Consider the following 19,091-nt stretch of genomic DNA (forward strand, 5'->3'; position numbering starts at 1 on the left):
TTTTTTCTTTTATACAGTGTTAGAAAAAAGCAGTACTACTCGCCGGCCAGTAACTCCTATCACATCTGATGATGATGACGCTGCGGAAGCAGGTAAAGTGTCCATTGTAGTATAGGGTATGCTTGTAAAGGAATGGTCATAACAAAATTGCACTTTCATTAAAAGGTCCATCAAAAGAAGTATGGAGCAGCAGAAGTGGCACTTCTGTAAGACATCACCACAAAAAACCTGTGGCCGAAAAGAAAGCAAGGTCGTATGTCCCGGCCCAAACACAGCAGACTACCCCGCCACGAAGATTATCGTCCGTATGTTCTGTCCCCCCACTTCAAATTTTGGACACACCTCCAAGACGTCATCCACCCTCCCCTCATCTTGATTGTGAGTATCAAACTGAAAAAAATGTGAAAAATTTCAGAACGTAATCAAAATATTTCATAACCGCATTAAGTCAAAACACATCAAAAACTTGAATACTTACCGCAGTAAGTAAAAGCTGAAATGGAATCCAAGCTAAATGTCCTTGTCCACATCCAGTAAAGATATGTATGTCCACTTGAGCCATACAGTATGACATTGTGTGTAAGATGCTGCAACAAAAAAGCATGTTGGTTTTATTGCAAAAAGTAAGGCTGTTTTTCCAAATTTCACATGTGTGTTTGAGGTAACATTGCAAAATACATATAAAAACATTACTATGTTTGTTTGAACAAAGCTATAAGGTAACACATTATGTATTCCAATGTGTTTTTATGGTGGAGTATGTGTGAGCTACAATAAAACTACAGTGTTTGCTTTCACAATTAAGTAACCAGACACATTTGCCACAAACAGGCATATGTATGTATTTAAGCTATGAGTGATGATGTTGCTAGGCAGAATAGTTGTAAGCAACAGTGAATCACATGTGTTCCATGTGTAGTGATTTGTTTACATTTCTCAAACATATTGATAGCTAACGGAGATTTGTTTAACATTTCAGCTTCTAGTCCTGGGAACAGCATCCCTCCACAACAGCAGCAACACAGTGACATGGAGGAGACAAACATCTTAGAAATGCAGCCATTAATGCAAGGAATGAGCCCCCCAGCACCTGTGAGTACACCACCACAGCAAAGCACACCACCTCCACAACACAGCCCAACAACACCAGGAACACAAGGCCCTGATCAGGTGTTTTGGTCCATTTGGGCTAGACAGCAGGCCACTAATGAAGATTGCCTGCGTAAACAGACACAAATGTTTGCAAGCCTACCATCTCACCTCAGAAGAATATCAAGAAATCTGAGTAGACAAAATGAACAAACAACTAGAATAGGCAATACCATGGAACTCATGCGTACAGACATTACACAGGTCATGGGCAACTTACAGCGCATAATGGAAGAACAGCACAGACAACAGCAAAGTTATATGAGCATTTTTCAAAACAATCAAAAGATTAATGAAAGTTTATTCTGAATAGTAGACAATCAAAATGCTGCTACACGTGAACTCAATGCCACTCTCACTAACCTGAATGAAACACTCAGATGCATGCACCAACAGCAAACAAGCAGCAGTTCTGGTACGACTACTCCAAATATCACGCCAGTCTCATCACCACCAAGACGCTCCACCAGAGCACGACAACATGACACTGCTAAAGTCAAAGGGCAGGACAAGCAGCCACCAAAAAAAAACGTGAAAAAAATACAAGTTAGACATTTGTGATAAGTAACTCAAAATAGTAAGTGTATTTTTGGCTAAAAATATATAACACTTAGCTCCTTGACACTTTTTTCAACATCATTAATTATAAGTGGTACAAACAAACATAAAATTTGTACGCACATTTATTCTTTACCATTTCTTTTTGTATTGGAGGAGGGAAATGTTGATGGAGCCACACATACATGTTAGCAGGAAGTAAACTGACCACTTGATTTTTTTCTAATCATTACTCTTTCTAGATTCCAATCATTCTCTTTTCCTGCAGACACAATAATTGCCAGCCAGGCAGAATGACTTTAGCAGGAAGTAAACTGACCACTTGATTTTTTTATAATCATTACTCTTTCTAGATTCCAATCATTCTCTTTTCCTGCAGACACAATAATTGCCAGCCAGGCAGAATGTCTTTAGCAGGAAGTAAACTGACCACTTGATTTTTTTCTAATCATTACTCTTTCTAGATTCCAATCATTCTCTTTTCCTGCAGACAATCAAAATTACAATGTTATTGATACATATTTTAGCTTTCTTCTCTATACAACATTACAAGAAGAACACAATTGAGTTGCGTAAAAAGCTTGTAATATGTTGGCTTTGTTTTGTTTTAAAAACATTGTCAAAATGAATTTCAGTATTGTTGGGACATGTTTGTGTGTGTTAAAAATTAGTAAGAATGTTTTTACACATGATGCTGAAACAAACAAATATGTACTTTTACAACAAAAATCAAAGAATGTGTATAATAATGTATATGTGTGGCAAACTGTGTATTTACTTACACATCATCAAGTTTACAGCATCAAACATTAGGAAAAAAATTATTCCTGATTACAGTAAGTTTGTGTGTCTTAACTATGATGGTGCATTCCTCAAGGCTAACATATTATATGTTGAGGAGTGTTTTTTGGGAACACAGGTTCTCAAACTCAGCCCTCAGGAACCCACACAGTGCATGTTTTGCAGGTCTCCTCACAGAATCACAAGTGACATAATTAGCTCCACCTGTGAACCTTTTAACATATGTCTGTGAGTAATTCATACACCTGTGCTTCCACTGGGTTACGTGAAAAACATGCACTGTGTGTGGTCCTGAGGGCCGAGTTTGTGAACCTGTGCATTAGGACGTTACACACAATGATAAAGTGAAATACTAAATGGATTATGTGGGCTTGTAAGAAATTAGCACTGCAAGTTTACGATCACTTATCCAGACTTAATGCATGCCACTCATAATCTGTTGTTTTGAGAATAAAAATACACACAATACACATGCAACATTTGTTTTTCATAAAGCGAGGGTATGTTTGTATGTGTCAAGGAGACAGACACATTCTGAGTAATGGTTTTGGGGAAAAAAAGGCAAAACATCTATTTATGATTACACATAAATGAAATAAGCAAACCAAGCTTACCTTAGAAATAGCGATTGATGATCTCTTGCCTAACCTGCCTCCCTACATCTGTACTCCAAGTATCACCAGATGTCTCTAATTCCTCTGCTTGCTGGCTGCTTTCTTCCTCCTCCTCCTCAACATGTGGCAGATGTTGTTGCAAACACATGTTATGAAGAAAGCAGCAGCAAAACACAATGTGAGTCACCTTGGAGGGACTATACAACAAAAGGCCACCAGACTTATCCAGACACCGAAACCTAGATTTCAGCACACCAAAACATCTTTCTATCACATTCCGCGTGGACTTATGTGCATGATTGTAATTGTGTTCAGCAGGGGTATCAGGTCGGGACAATGGAGTTAGAAGCCAAGAGAAACAGCCATATCCTCCATCACCTAAAAGACAGATATACAGGTTGAGTATCCCATATCCAAATATTCCGAAATACGGAATATTCCGAAATACAGACTTTTTTGCGTGAGAGTGAGATAGTGAAACCTTTGTTTTTTGATGGCTCAATGTACACAAACTTTGTTTAATACACAAAGTTATTAAAAATATTGTATTAAATGACCTTCAGGCTGTGTGTATAAGGTGTATATGAAACATAAATTAATTGTGTGAATGTACACACACTTTGTTTAATGTACAAAGTTAGAAAAAATATTGGCTAAAATAACCTTCAGGCTGTGTGTATAAGGTGTATATGAAACATAAATACATTCTGTGCTTAGATTTAGGTCCCATCACCATGATATCTCATTATGGTATGCAATTATTCCAAAATACGGAAAAATCCGATATCCAAAATACCTCTGGTCCCAAGCATTTTGGATAAGGGATACTCAACCTGTAGTAACGTGATTCATGTTAAGATACAGCAACACATAAGTAACACACTGTGGGGCAGATGTATTAACCTGTAGAAGGCATAAGGAAGTGAAAAACCAGTGATATGTGCAAGGTAATAAAGGCAGCAGACAATCTGTTCCTAAATGTTCATTTACATATTGGAGCTGATTGGCTGGTGCCTTTATCACCTTGCACAGATCACTGGTTTCTCACTTCCTTATACCTTCTACAGGTTAATACATCTGCACCTGTATTTGGACAAAGTATACGCAGGCCTACACATATCAAATTACATACCCAGCAGCCATCCATCTGGCATTTGTCCGTCCTCAAACTTATCAAAGAGGGATGACTGACTGAGGATGAAGGAGTCATGGCAGCCCCCAGGGTAACCAGCAACAACACTCATTATTTTGAGATTTGCATCACAAACCACCTGCACATTTGTGGAGTGTTCGAAATGGCGGTTTGTATATATGTGCTGCCTGCCCCTAGGTGGTCTCAGCTGAATGTGTGTGCAATCTATGGCTCCAAGCACATTGGGCATGCCAGCCAGCTCATAGAAATCTACCCTGACGGCATGCCACTGAGACTCCTGGGTAGGGAAGCAGATTGAGGCCTCGATGTGGGGCTGCAAAACAGCCAACACCTGTGTGTATATTTTAAAGAACAATAAACATGAGATTTTAGGACAGAACTGGCCACCGAGAAATTAAAACAAACACAAAATAGAAGAGGTAGTTAGGCATACATCACCTGTGTTAAGATTCTGGAAAATGAGGGCTGTGAGATTCCTATGACATCCCCAGACACAGCCTGAAAGCTGCCAGTAGCCAGAAAGTGCAGCACAGCCAGGAGTTTGTGCAGGCCTGAGACAGAGCGAGAGCGTGCTGTCTCAGGGTCTAGGCCCAGTTTCACAAGGTCATACAGACGGAAAATGTTGTTACGATTTAGACGGAACATCTGTATGACCTTATCATCGGACAATGCGTTCAAGTTTAAACGCCCCCTAAAAAAACGAGGCCTGCGCAGCCTCCGCAGAACCTGTACAACCTGCTGACCATGTTCAGTTTCTTGGCCCTGGTTACTTACAGGCTGATGTCTGAGTCTGAGGAATCCCACAGCACACAAAAGATCACTGGCCCACAGTCCTGCTGCCATTTCTGAGTGTAGGTGTATTGAAATGGGCCTAACATCCTTTTATAGGCATCCTAATTCAGGTGTGAGTGATTTTTTATTTGCAACACATGTAAACACGACTGAAAAAAGCAGGTCTATTTTTTTGCCGCTTTTTTTAACGAATCGCAAAAAAATACGACCGCATTTGAGCACTCAGAGACTAACACCCAAATACGAATGAATAGTGAATTCCCGTATTCTATGTAATAACAGCCGCGTTTGACCGATGGTCTATTCATTCGTATTTGTGAACGTTGTCATTCAAACCATTACGAATAGTCCAAACACTGCCGAGATTTGTGCTTAGTGAATTCCCGGATTGGGACTTAGAAAAAAAAACACAAATCGGACAAACTCGGATTCTTAGTAAATACTGGCCATTGTGGGAATCTCACACTTATCCTATAGAATGTTCTCACAGACTTCCCATTCATACTTCTGTCCACTAGGGGGGGGGGGGGGGGGGGCATAACATTGCAGTGTGGGCTTGTGCAGATATACCAGAACAGTGTGCTGTGACAGGCCTGTCTGTCCGTCATGGAGCAGTTGTATGCGGTGCCTATAAGTAACTGACCCATATGCTGATCATACAGATGAATCGTTTTGTTAGTCTGCACTTCTAGGGCCTGATTGGACGCTGCAGTGTCTGTCATCTGCTTCTGTGACTTGTACAAGCGTGTTCAGCATGTGTGAGGACTGAGGCACCCACTTCAGACGCTGGAATACTGCTTGGTGCGTCTTTATATGCCACCATCGGTTGCATGATGGAAACTTACACCAGCCCTATGCTGGGTGCAGATTGTGCGTCAGGGAATGGCCTCCAATGTCAGCGATTCTGAGTTTGCAATCACTGAGTTAGCAACACCCCCATAAGATGTACAATCTCTGTGCTTCTGCTTTACCATCTCCCACTCACTGCCAGGAACAACCATTACATTTTCCTGTCGTGTCTGAGACCGTGCAGCTCAATCACAACTGCAACTCTTTGCGCACAAACTCTGGACACATGCGCAGTGCGACTAGGAAACATGCGCTGTCGAATAAAATTGCTCGGCTGCGTGTGTCATCCACATTGCGGCTGACTCAGAATTAGGCCCAAACTGTTATATTTCTATGTATATCATTCTGTTGTGTATACTATAACCAGTTGTTTTTCCCAGTGTCCCAGTTACATACACTGCACCATAGTTTTTTTTATTGTTCATTGTTTTTAAGTATAATCTGATTATTTAAAGCTATATATATATATATATATATATATCAAACATGTTTACAATATTCACAATACTCATGCATCTATTCGATGACATGTCTTATGCACTGTGTTCACTGTGACAGATTGTGTTTAAGTTTTATAATATTGAGAATTTTGACCACCGCTGTATTTTGTTTATCTTGTGTACAGCGGTTACCTAGGTGACAGTCTCGGTGCTCCCGCTGACTGGCCTGGAGGATCGAACATCCGGTCAGGTGACTGCAAGCCGAGCCAGAAGTGAGGGACCCGGGAACCGAGCGGCGGCGCGTCAGGTACGGCTGGAGGTGTCGCTAGAACAGGTATAAATTTGTTGTATTTGCACTTGCACTTTGTTGTTGTCCTGAAGCCCCAAAACATTGACAGATGGATTAAATTGCACCGTTGTTCACCTCAGCATCAGTCTCGTGAGTGCCGCCTTTCAAGACCCTTTTATATAGACAGATTGCATCAAGCTGTCAGAAAAGCACCACCAGAGCACCTTCAACGTACAGCCGACATCCGGGGAGTGCCCGACCCAGTTTTGTGTATAGTGACCTGCGGACACACATCACGGCATACGTGTCCCGGGAGTCAAGGCACCCATAGTTGGCATTTTAACCAAAGTTCAGGACATTTCCAGCACTTTATTCACACACTTGGCACTTTATATACTCTTGGCACGTTTTTGCACCAGCAATTTTGCTACAAGCACTGGACACTTTTAGGTAATACACGGAGCAGTGTCTGCATTTGGCTGTACGGATTCACACTGCAGTAAGATGGCCCATAGCATTAATGAAGCGGAAGACACAGCAGCCTACTTTTTACAGTGTGATCATTTTGATACACTAAGCTTTTCTGATGCAGAAGCAGAAAACATTCTCTACAGTGACCCAGCCTTCAGCATTGGGAGTGAAATTACCAACGATGAGTTATACAGAGATTTTGTTCAAGTTGAAAAAACGCGAGGTTGATTTCCTGTTTCATGGAAGGACGTTGTCTATTATCGGGCAAAACAAATCCTTCAGGGATTCAGAATCCACAACATGCCGACGAAAGGGAGATACAGCATCCCATTTTGTAAGCGATGGGTATCTGTATTAAACAAGTGCTCCATGGACTTAATACTTCTAGTAATAGAGGAGTCCAAGCGCTTGCTACAGCTAGAATCTAGGTGGATCCTATTGCTTGACACACTCAGCCCAAGAGGACTTAACGAAACAGTGGGCATGAACAACTTTTTATAACAACATTTATGATAAAATAGTAACAACATTTTTCTGAGAGACGTGATATAGCTTTATTAGGATCCATATATTATTTTTTATTTAAATAAATAAGGACACAAGGCTAGTTCCTCAGCCGTAATAGATAAATAACTTATATTTCTCTTAAGTCCTAGAGGATGCTGGGGACTCCGTATGGACCATGGGGATAGACGGGCTCCGCAGGAGACATGGGCACTAAAAAGAACTTTAGATATGGGTGTGCACTGGCTCCTCCCTCTATGCCCCTCCTCCAGACCTCAGTTTGATACTGTGCCCAGAGGAGACTGGGTGCATTACAGGGAGCTCTCCTGAGTTTCCCTGAAAGAAAGTATTTTGTTAGTTTTTTTATTTTCAGGGAGCCTGCTGGCAACAGGCTCCCTGCATCGTGGGACTGAGGAGAGAGAAGCAGACCTACTTAACTGCTAGGCTCTGCTTCTTAGGCTACTGGACACCATTAGCTCCAGAGGGAGTTGGAACGCAGGTCTCTCCTTGCAGTTCGTCCCGGAGCCGCGCCGCCGTCCTCCTCACAGAGCCGGAAGATAGATGCCGGGTGAGTATATGAAGAAAGAAGACTTCAAAGGCGTCAGAAGACTTCGGATCTTCACTGAGGTAACGTGCAGTGGTAACGCTGCGCGCCATTGCTCCCACACAACACACACACGGCAGGCACTGTAAGGGTGCAGGGCGCAGGGGGGCGCCCTGGGCAGCAATTAAACCTCTTCTCTGGCATATTAAGATATATATGGGCTTTGCTCGGTATATATGAGAACCCCCGCCAGTTTTTCAAATCTATTGAGCGGGACCGAAGCCCGCCGCTGAGGGGGCGGGGCTTGATCCTCAGCACTCACCAGCGCCATTTTCTCCACAGCACACGCTGAGAAGCTGGCTTCCCGGACTCACCCCTGCTGAACACGGTGACAGAGGGTTTGAAAGAGGGGGGGGGGGGCACATAATTTGGCGCAGTGTTATAGATATAATTATAAAAAGCGCTATCTGGGTAATTTGTTTCCCTGGGTCATTGGCGCTGGGTGTGTGCTGGCATACTCTCTCTCTCTGTCTCTCCAAAGGGCCTTGTGGGGGAACTGTCTCCAGATAGAGAATTCCCTGAGTGTGTGGTGTGTCGGTACGCGTGTGTCGGCATGTCTGAAGCGGAAAGCTCTTCTAGGGAGGAGGTGGAGCAAATGAATGTGGTGTCTCCGTCGGCAATGCCGACACCTGACTGGTTGGATATGTGGAATGTTTTAAATGCAAATGTGAATTTATTGCACAAAAGATTGGACAAAGCTGAGTCCAGGGAAGGTACAGGGAGTTTAGCCCTGCCTTTTACTATGTCACAGGGACCTCCTGGGTCTCAAAAGCGCCCACTATCCCAAATAGTAGACACGGATACCAACACGGATTCTGATTCCAGTGTCGACTACGATGATGCAAAGTTGCAGCCAAAATTGGCTAAAAGTGTTCATTATATGATTATTGCTATAAAAGAGGTGTTACATATCACGGATGAACCCTCTGTCCCTGGCACGAGGGTCCACATGTTTAAAGAAAAGAAACCTGAGGTAACCTTTCCCCCATCTCATGAGCTGAACGAATTATTTGAAAAGGCTTGGGAATCTCCAGATAAAAAACTGCAGATTCCCAAAAGGATTCTTATGGCGTATCCTTTCCCGACTAAGGACAGGATACGGTGGGAATTCTCCCCAAGGGTGGACAAAGCGTTGACACGCTTATCCAAAAAGGTAGAGCTGCCATCTCAAGATACGGCATCCCTCAAGGATCCTGCTGATCGCAGGCAGGAGACTACCTTGAAGTCTATTTACACACATACTGGTACTTTACTCAGACCGGCGATAGCGTCGGCTTGGGTTTGTAGCGCGGTAGCGGCATGGACAGATACCTTATCTGCTGATATAGATTCGCTGGATAAGGAAACCATTTTATTGACCCTGGGTCATATTACAGATGCTGTCCTATATATGTGAGATGCTCAGAGAGACATTGGCCTACTGGGGTCCAGGGCCAACGCTATGGCGATTTTGGCTAGGCGAGCCCTATGGACCCGACAATGGACGGGCGATGCCGACTCGAAGAGGCATATGGAGGTTTTACCTTACAAGGGTGAGGAATTATTTGGGGAAGGTCTCACGGACCTAGTTTCCACGGCTACGGCAGGTAAATCAACTTTTTTGCCTTATGTTTCCTCACAGCCTAAGAAAACGCCACATTATCAGATGCAGTCCTTTCGTTCGCATAAAGCCAAGAGAGTGCGGGGATCTTCCTTTCTTGCCAGAAGTAAGGGCAAGGGGAAAAAGCTGCCAGCCACAGCTAGTTCCCAGGAGCAGAAGTCCTCCCTGGCCTCTACAAAATCCACCGCATGACGCTGGGGCTCCGCTGAGGGAGTCCGCCCCAGTGGGGGGCACGTCTTCGACTTTTCAGCCACATCTGGGTTCAATCACAGGTGGAACCCTGGGCAATAGAAATTGTTTCCCAGGGTTACAAGCTGGAATTCGAAGAGGTGCCTCCTCGCCGGTTTTTCAAATCGGCCCTGCCGGCTTCTCCCCCAGAGAGGGAGATAGTGTTAAAAGCTATTCAAAAATTGTGTCTTCAACAAGTGGTGGTCAAAGTCCCCCTGCTGCAGCAGGGGATGGGGTATTACTCAACCCTGTTTGTAGTCCCGAAACCGGACGGATCGGTCAGGCCCATTTTGAATTTAAAATCCTTAAACCTATACTTAAAAAGGTTCAAGTTCAAGAGGGAGTCGCTAAGAGCGGTCATCGTCAGCCTGGAAGGGGGGGATTATATGGTGTCCCTGGACATAAAGGATGCGTACCTTCATGTCCCCATATATCCGCCTCATCAGGCGTTCCTGAGGTTTGCTGTACAGGATTGTCATTACCAATTTCAGACGTTGCCGTTTGGGCTTTCCACGGCCCCGAGGATTTTCACCAAGGTAATGGCGGAAATTATGGTGCTCCTGCGCAAGCAGGGTGTCACAATTATCCCATATTTGGACGATCTCCTAATAAAAGCGAGATCGAGAGAACAGTTGCTGGACAGCGTGTCACTCTCCCTGAGGGTGTTGCAACAGCAAGGCTGGATTCTCAATATCCCGAAGTCACAGTTGATTCTAACGACTCGTTTGTCCTTCTTAGGCATGATTCTGGATACAGACCAGAAAAGGGTTTATCTTCCGATGGAAAAGGCCCAAGAACTCATGTCTTTGGTCAGGGAACTATTGAAGCCAACGAGGGTGTCGGTGCATCGCTGCACTCAAGTTCTGGGAAACATGGTGGCGACTTACGAGGCCATTCCATTCGGCAGGTTCCATGCGAGAACTTTTCAGTGGGACCTTCTGGACAAGTGGTCCGGGTCACATCTACAGATTCATCAGATAATCACCCTGTCCCCCAGGGCCAGGGTATCTCTCCTGTGGTGGCTGCAAAGTGCTCACCTTCTGGAGGGTCGCAGGTTCGGCATTCAGGACTGGGTTCTGGTAACCACGGAAGCGAGCCTTCGAGGTTGGGGTGCAGTCATACAGGGAAGAAACTTCCAGGGTCTCTGGTCAAGCCAGGAGGCTTGTCTTCACATCAACATACTGGAGTTGAGGGCCATATACAACGCCCTTCGACAAGCGGAAAATTTGCTTCGCGACCTACTGGTTCTGATCCAGTCAGACAACATCACCGCAGTGGCGCATGTAAACCACCAAGGCGGAACAAAGAGCAGAGTGGCAATGGCGGAAGCCACCAGGATTCTTAGCTGGGCGGAAAATCATGTAAGCGCCCTGACAGCAGTCTTCATTCCGGGAGTGGACAACTGGGAAGCAGACTTCCTCAGCAGACACGATCTACATCCAGGAGAGTGGGGACTTCATCAGGAAGTCTTCGCAGAGATTGCAAGTCGGTGGGGACTGCCCCAGATAGACATGATGGCGTCACGCCTCAACAAGAAACTACCGAAGTATTGCGCCAGGTCGAGGGACCCTCTGGCAGTGGTGGTGGACGCCCTGGTGACACAATGGGTGTTTCAGTTGGTCTATGTGTTCCCTCCTCTTCCGCTCACCTCAAAGATATTGAGAATCATAAGACGAAGAGGACTACAGGCAATTCTCATTGTTCCAGTTAGGCCGCGAAGGGCCTGGTATCCGGATCTGCAGGAAATGCTCACAGAAGATCTGTGGCCTCTTCCTCTCAGAGAGCACCTGTTACAGCAGGGGCCCTGTCTGTTCCAAGACTTACCGCGGCTACGTTTGACGGCATGACGGTTGAACGCCGGATCCTAGCGGAAAAGGGCATTCCAGATGAGGTCATTCCTACTCTGATAAAGGCTAGGAAAGACGTGACAGCTAAACATTATCACCGTATATGGAGAAAGTACGTATCTTGGTGTGAGTCCAGGAATGCTCCTCCGGAAGAATTTCATTTGGGCCGTTTCCTTCACTTCCTACAAACGGGAATGAATTTGGGCCTAAAATTAGGCTCCGTTAAGGTTCAGATTTCGGCCCTATCCATTTTCTTTCAGAAGGAATTGGCTTCTCTCCCAGAAGTCCAGACTTTTGTGAAGGGAGTGCTGCATATCCAGCCTCCTTTTGTACCTCCAGTGGCACCCTGGGACCTCAACGTGGTGTTGCGGTTCCTTAAGTCTCACTGGTTTGAACCACTTAAAACGGTGGAATTTAAATATCTCACTTGGAAAGTGGTCATGTTGTTGGCCTTGGCATCGGCAAGGCGAGTGTCGGAGTTGGCGGCTTTATCTCACAAAAGCCCCTATCTGATTTTCCATGTGGATAGAGCAGAGTTGCGGACTCGTCCTCAATTTTTGCCCAAGGTGGTTTCTTCTTTTCATATGAATCAACCTATTGTGGTACCTGTGGCTACACGGGACTTGGAAGATTCCGAGTCCCTTGATGTGTTCAGGGCATTGAAAATTTATGTGGCCAGAACGGCCCGGGTTAGGAAAACAGAAGCACTGTTTGTCCTGTATGCAGCTGACAAGGTTGGCGCTCCTGCTTCGAAACAGACTATTGCTCGCTGGATCTGTAACACGATTCAGCAGGCTCATTCTACGGCTGGATTGCCGTTACCAAATTCTGTAAAGGCCCATTCCACTAGGAAGGTGGGTTCTTCTTGGGCGGCTGCCTGAGGTGTCTCGGCTTTACAGCTGTGCCGAGCTGCTACTTGGTCGGGTTCAAACACCTTTGCGAAGTTCTACAAGTTTGATACCCTGGCTGATGAGGACCTCATGTTTGCTCAATCGGTGCTGCAGAGTCATCCGCACTCTCCCGCCCGTTTTGGAGCTTTGGTATAATCCCCGTGGTCCTTACGGAGTCCCCAGCATCCTCTAGGACGTAAGAGAAAATAAGATTTTAAACCTACCGGTAAATCTTTTTCTCCTAGTCCGTAGAGGATGCTGGGCGCCCATCCCAGTGCGGACTACATCTGCAAGACTTGTATATAGTTTTTGCTTACTTAAGGGTTATGTTACAGTTTTGATCAGTCTCGGACTGATGCTGTTTGGTTTCATGCTGTTAACTGGTTCGTATATTCCATGTTATACGGTGTGGATGGTGTGGGCTGGTATGAATCTTGCCCTTAGATTAACAAAAATCCTTTCCTCGTACTGTCCGTCTCCTCTGGGCACAGTTTCTCTAACTGAGGTCTGGAGGAGGGGCATAGAGGGAGGAGCCAGTGCACACCCATATCTAAAGTTCTTTTTAGTGCCCATGTCTCCTGCGGAGCCCGTCTATCCCCACGGTCCTAACGGAGTCCCCAGCATCCTCTACGGACTAGGAGAAAAAGATTTACTGGTAGGTTTAAAATCTTATTTTACACATTAAGATGAGTATCCCAGTTGCAGACACTGCACCGTAGTTTTTATTGTTCATTGTTTTTAAGTATAATCTGATTATTTAAAGCTGTGTATATATACTGTATATACAGAGCCGGCCCTAACCAATATGATGCCCTAGGCAAGATTTTGGCTGGTGCCTCCTAGCACCATAGCAGTCCTTTTTTTTGTTTTCCTACCCCCTGTAATTTAAATAAGAACAGTGTGCACATTCGGCGCACATCCCAAAAAGGTATGTGTTTTTGCTGGCAAGGGGCATGGCCACACAATAGTACCCCCAATTCAACTTATGCCTCACAGTAGTGCAACTTTATTCACAATTTATCATACAATAGTGTCCCTTATTCACATTACATCACATAGTAGTACCAATTTACCTTATATACGTTACTTCTCACAGTAGTGCCCCTCATTCACATATCATCATACTGAATTGCTCCTTATTTACATTATACCACACCATATTGCTCTTTATTCTCATTACACCACACCATATTGCTCCTTATTCACATTACACCATACCATATTGCTCTTTATTCACATTACACCACACAGTAGTGCCCTTTCTATGTGTTACGCCACACAGTAGAGCACCTTAGACACATAATGCCACACATTGGTAATGCATTTATACACATAATACCACACAGTAATTCTCCTTACACATATGACACACATTATTAATGTCCTTATAAACATAGTGCACCTTACACATTATGCCAACCCTTATTAATGCCCTTATACACATAATTTCCCTTACACATATGCCGCACATTATTATGTGTATAAGGACATTAACGACACACACAATGTCCCTTACACATATGCTGCACATTATTAGTGCCCTTATACACATAATGACACACATAGTGCCCCTTACACATATGTTACACATTATTAATGCCCTTATACAAATAAGGACACATATAGCTCCTGGCGTGAGTCAACTGGCAGCTCTGCTAATGTTGGGTGCCTATTTTTTATAAAAATGCATCTTATTTGCATTGCTATGTGGCTAGGATGCACAAGCATACTGTGTGTGACTGTGGCTGTATCTGCATATGAAATGCTGCACACAGAATATAGGCATGCCGCATATCATTTTAATCAGCAGAAGCTGCTTGTGCCCCTAGGCATACCAGATGCCCTAGGCAATTACCTAGTTTGCCTATGCCTAAGGCGGGCTCTGTGTATATACCACGGTTTTATATCAGACGTGTACAATATTCACAATACTCATGCATCTATTCGATGACATGTCTTATGCACTGTGTTCACTGTGACAGATTGTATTTAAGTTTTATAATAGAGAATTTTGACCACCGCTGTATTTTGTTTATCTTGTGTACAGCGGTTACCTAGGTGACAGTCTCGGCGCCTCCGCTGACTGGCCTGGAGGATCGAACATCCGGTCAGGTGACTGCAAGCCAAGCTGGAAGTGAGGGACCCGGGAACAGAGCGGCGGCGCATCAGGGATGGCTGGAGGTGTCGCTAGAACAGGTATAAATTTGTTGTATTTGCACTTGCACTTTGTTGTCCTGATGACGGGGCGGTAAAGCCCCAAAAAACGTTGACAGATGGATTAAATTGCACCGTTGTTCACCTCAGCATCAGTCTCGTGAGTGCCGCCTTTCCAGACCCTTTTATATAGACAGATTGCATCTAGCTGTCAGTAAAACACCAGAGCACCTTCAACTTACAGCCGACATCCGGGGAGTGCCAGATCCAGTTTTGTGTGCGTGTGTGTATGTATGTATGTATATATATATATATATATATATATATATCTCTATATCTTGCCTCCGGGCAACTGGGACAAATTTACGCCACTGCTTGTACATGATTGCCCCTTTAAAAAAATATCTGCGTTCGTCCGGCATCCCGCACAGCCCCAGAACTCAGACTTAATTGCCACTGTGTCATTTTGAAGCATTATTAGAGGCATCCATTGAATGTAATTGCAAGACTTCAGTTCCAATAACAATTGACTCTTTAACTCAGCTGCCATCTCGTCAGAATTGACCAAACTAAAGTGCCCCATACACTAGAACAACGGGGGTCATTCCGAGTTGATCGTATCTGTGCTAAATTTAGCACAGTTATGATCATTCACACTGACAAGCTGGGGGACGCCAAGCACAGGGCTAGTCCGCTCCGCATGTCAGTGCCGCCCCCTCCCCTGCAGAAGTGCAAAGGCATCTCACAGCGGCGATGCCTTTGCACTTCAAGAGTAGCTCCCGACTAGCGCAGCTTTAGCGTGCTGTCCAGGAGCTACTCGTCGCTCCCTGACCCGCAGCGGCTGCGTGTGTCTTCAAGCAGCTGCCGCGGCCCGCTCCCCCAACGGTCTGGCCATGCCTGCGTTGGCCGGACCGCGGCCCCTAAATGGCGGCTTAACGCCGCCGTCCAGCCCCCTCCCACCCAGCGACTGCCTCTGCCTCAGAGACGATCGCTAGGCAACGACGGATGGCATGCGCCGGCGCACTGCGGCACCAGCGCATGCGCAGTTCCGACCCGATTACTGCGCTGCGAGAAACTGCAGCGAGCGATCGGGTCGAAATGACCCCCAATATGTCTAGAGGCTGAAGTCGGGGCGATTTCCCTTGAACTCTCCTGGGAGCTTCCCGTGAGAGGAGGCCCAAAACACCATATAGCCTATACCGCACCATTTATTGGGAATTATAAGATGCCTACAAATCTTCAAACTGGGGCATGTCCTCCTCTGCCTCCAGCATGGCAGAGTATATGGCTGAGGAGCAGGTGGGTGGGGGAGTAGGCTGTGGTTGGGTGGGCGGAATTAGATGGGGTTGGGTTGGCGGAATAGGATGGGATTGGGTGGGAGGAAGAGAGAGAGAAGACGGCGGTCGAATAGTACGACCTCAACATGAAGTTTAGATTTGCGTGCTTTGTTAAGCATTTTGAGACAAAGCCTCTCAATCTGCTCCGCTTAACCCGGGGGTAGTTTGCGCATAGAAGATGCCATAAATTCCCCAAAATTGGAACAGTGGTCGTTGAGGGGTTGGGGTGGGCGGGAATGGGCAAGTCTTGCCTTTATCTCCTCAAATATTATGTCTTCGCCTTCCTGGGCGGTGTTTTGTTTTTTTTTTGGTACTCTTTTCCAGGGGTGCGGCGGAGGAGCTGGTGATGCAGAGGCGAGTTTGCCACCACCTGGCATTTCCCGAACTGTGGTGGAGCGATAGATGGTAAGCACGTCTGCATCAACCTTCCTGCAAACAGCGGCTCCCTTTATTTTAATTATAAAGGGTATTTCAGCATCGTGCTGATGGCAGTGGTGAATGCCAACTATGAATTCATATTTATTGACGTTGGCAAAAATGGTCATGCATCAGACGGTGGCTCGCTGAAAAATACCACCTTCTACGAGCGGCTCACCACAAAGACCCTGAACTTGCCATTTAGGAAGCAAACCCAGCACGGTCTCAGTTTTGTTTTTGTGGCTGATGAGGCATTCAGACTCCACGAGAACATTATGAAGCCGTACCCCCAAAAGCACCTGACAAGGGAGAAGCGGATCTACAATTTTAGGCTATCCCGGGCACGACGAATTGTAGAGAACACTTTTGGGATCCTCTCTAGCCGCTTCCGCATATTCCTTATGGCTATCAATTTGCAGGTGGAGAAGATTGATTGGGTGGTGACTGCGTGCTGTATCCTGCATAACTATTTGCGCAGCAAAACCACCCAGCATAGGACACAGCCCAGAGCAACGCCAGGAGACCCAGACCCAGAACACCCAGAGGAGACTTCACCGTTTCCCTCTGTGGAACCACCTCCACTCCATTCTAGGGCGAATCTACGAGCAAAACAGGTCAGGAACGAGTACCTGGCCTATTTTAATGGGGTGGGTGCAGTTGATAGGCAGGAAGCCCACATTTAATTAGTGTACTGTGTTGGACTGATGGTGAACTTTGATAAACTTAAAAACGTATTTAAAAAAATATACTTACAGATGCCGACAGAGATGGCTCACCGTCTTCAGGCTCTGGTGTGGCAGTCTAAGGGAGGTGAAACCTCTCCGGGTATGCTCCTGGTCTAGGACAAAATCCAGCATGCTGTAGTACCAGAGCGATGTTTTGTAAATCTGGGCCGAACCTGCTCCAGACTTTTTCGACTGCTCCATTTTTTTGTGTTCTTTAAGGAACACCGTGCGAAGGTTCTGGATCTTTTTCTTGACCCATTCTTTGCAGTGGACACAAAGGGCCTGCTGTACTCCACTAAGTCCTCCCAGAGCCGGCCCTAACCAATATGATGCCCTAGGCAAGATTTTGGCTGGTGCCCCCTAGCACCGCCGTTACTTCTGCAGGAGATGCCCGGCATTAGTCAGCTGGCAGCTCTGCTAACATCGAGCACCTTTTGTTTATGAAAATGCATATTATTTGCATTACTATATGGCTAGGATGCACAAGCAGCTTCTGCTGATTAAAATGATATGCAGCATGTCTATATTCTGTGTGCGACTGCAGCTGTATCTGCATACGAAATGCTACATTACAGTGATTTCCAGGAATACACGCAGTGTAGCATTTCGTATGCAGATACAGCCGCAGTTACACACAGAATATAGGCATGCCACATATCATTTTAATCAGCAGGAGCTGCTGGTGCCCCTAAGCATACCAAATGCCCTAGGCATTTGCCTAGTTTGCCTATGCCTAAGGCCGACTCTGAGTCCTCCAATGCCACATTCCAGCGCACTTTGTCAGAATACCCCTTGGCCTTCCAGAGACATTCATGTCCACGGTACATCTCTAGTAGGCCGGTGTTAAAGTCTATGTCACTATCTAGAGACATATCTGTAATGATAAAAAAGTGGTGCACATATTTAGTGTTTTACAAATGGTTTTATTTAAGGTATATGGTTAAATGTTTATATGGTTAAATGTGTTTTTGTTTATATGGTGTTTCATTTGTAATAATATATTTTTTTTTTTAAATAAAGATTTTTTTATAGTAAATACTTTCCTCATTACACAAACATCAATGGAACAGCATGGGGGTACAGTTGCGGTGAAAACACATGGCCATAAGGGGGTTCAAATGACTTTGGGGCCCCTGAAACACAAGGTACAGCATGGGGGTACAGTGGCAGTGAAAACACATGGCCATAAGGTGGTTGAAATTACTTTGGGGCCACTGAAACACAAGGTACAGCATGGTGGTACAGTAGCAGGGAAAACACATGGCCATTAGGGGGTTTGAAAATTACTTTGGGCCCACATGAAAATAATAAAATGTGAACAATAATTTTGAATACATTGATGGTCAGTGTGATTACATTGGTGGTCAGTGTGATTACATTGGTGGTCAGTGTGATTATATTGGTGGTCAGTGTGAATACATTGGTGGTCAGTGTGATTACATTGGTGGACAGTGTGAATACATTGGTGGACAGAGGGAATACATTGGTGGTCAGTGTGATTACATTGGTGGTCAGTGTGATTACATTGGTGGTCAGTGTGATTACATTGGTGGGTGAATACATTGGTGGTCAGTGTGAATACATTGGTGGTCAGTGTGATTACATTGGTGGTCAGTGTGATTACATTGGTGGTCAGTGTGAATACATTGGTGGTCAGTGTGATTACATT

General features: G+C 45.1%; 1 long non-coding RNA gene across 3 annotated transcripts in view; it reads left to right on the plus strand.

Moving 5' to 3' along the window:
• The window catches only part of LOC134957544 (uncharacterized), a 221,689-nt gene that overhangs the window by 192,590 nt on the left and 10,008 nt on the right, over positions 1–19,091 (plus strand). The window contains exons 1-4 of one of the 3 annotated variants that reach the window (XR_010186655.1): positions 170–378; positions 980–1,092; positions 6,542–6,690; positions 14,837–14,985. This is a non-coding gene — a long non-coding RNA (uncharacterized LOC134957544). Of the gene's footprint in view, positions 1–169; positions 379–979; positions 1,093–6,541; positions 6,691–14,836; positions 14,986–19,091 lie in introns of those variants that run through there. The other 2 variants (XR_010186654.1, XR_010186656.1) reach the window with 2 other exon arrangements.

This window comes from Pseudophryne corroboree, chromosome 9 (genome assembly GCF_028390025.1).
Source record: "Pseudophryne corroboree isolate aPseCor3 chromosome 9, aPseCor3.hap2, whole genome shotgun sequence".
Lineage (NCBI taxonomy): Eukaryota > Metazoa > Chordata > Amphibia > Anura > Myobatrachidae > Pseudophryne > Pseudophryne corroboree.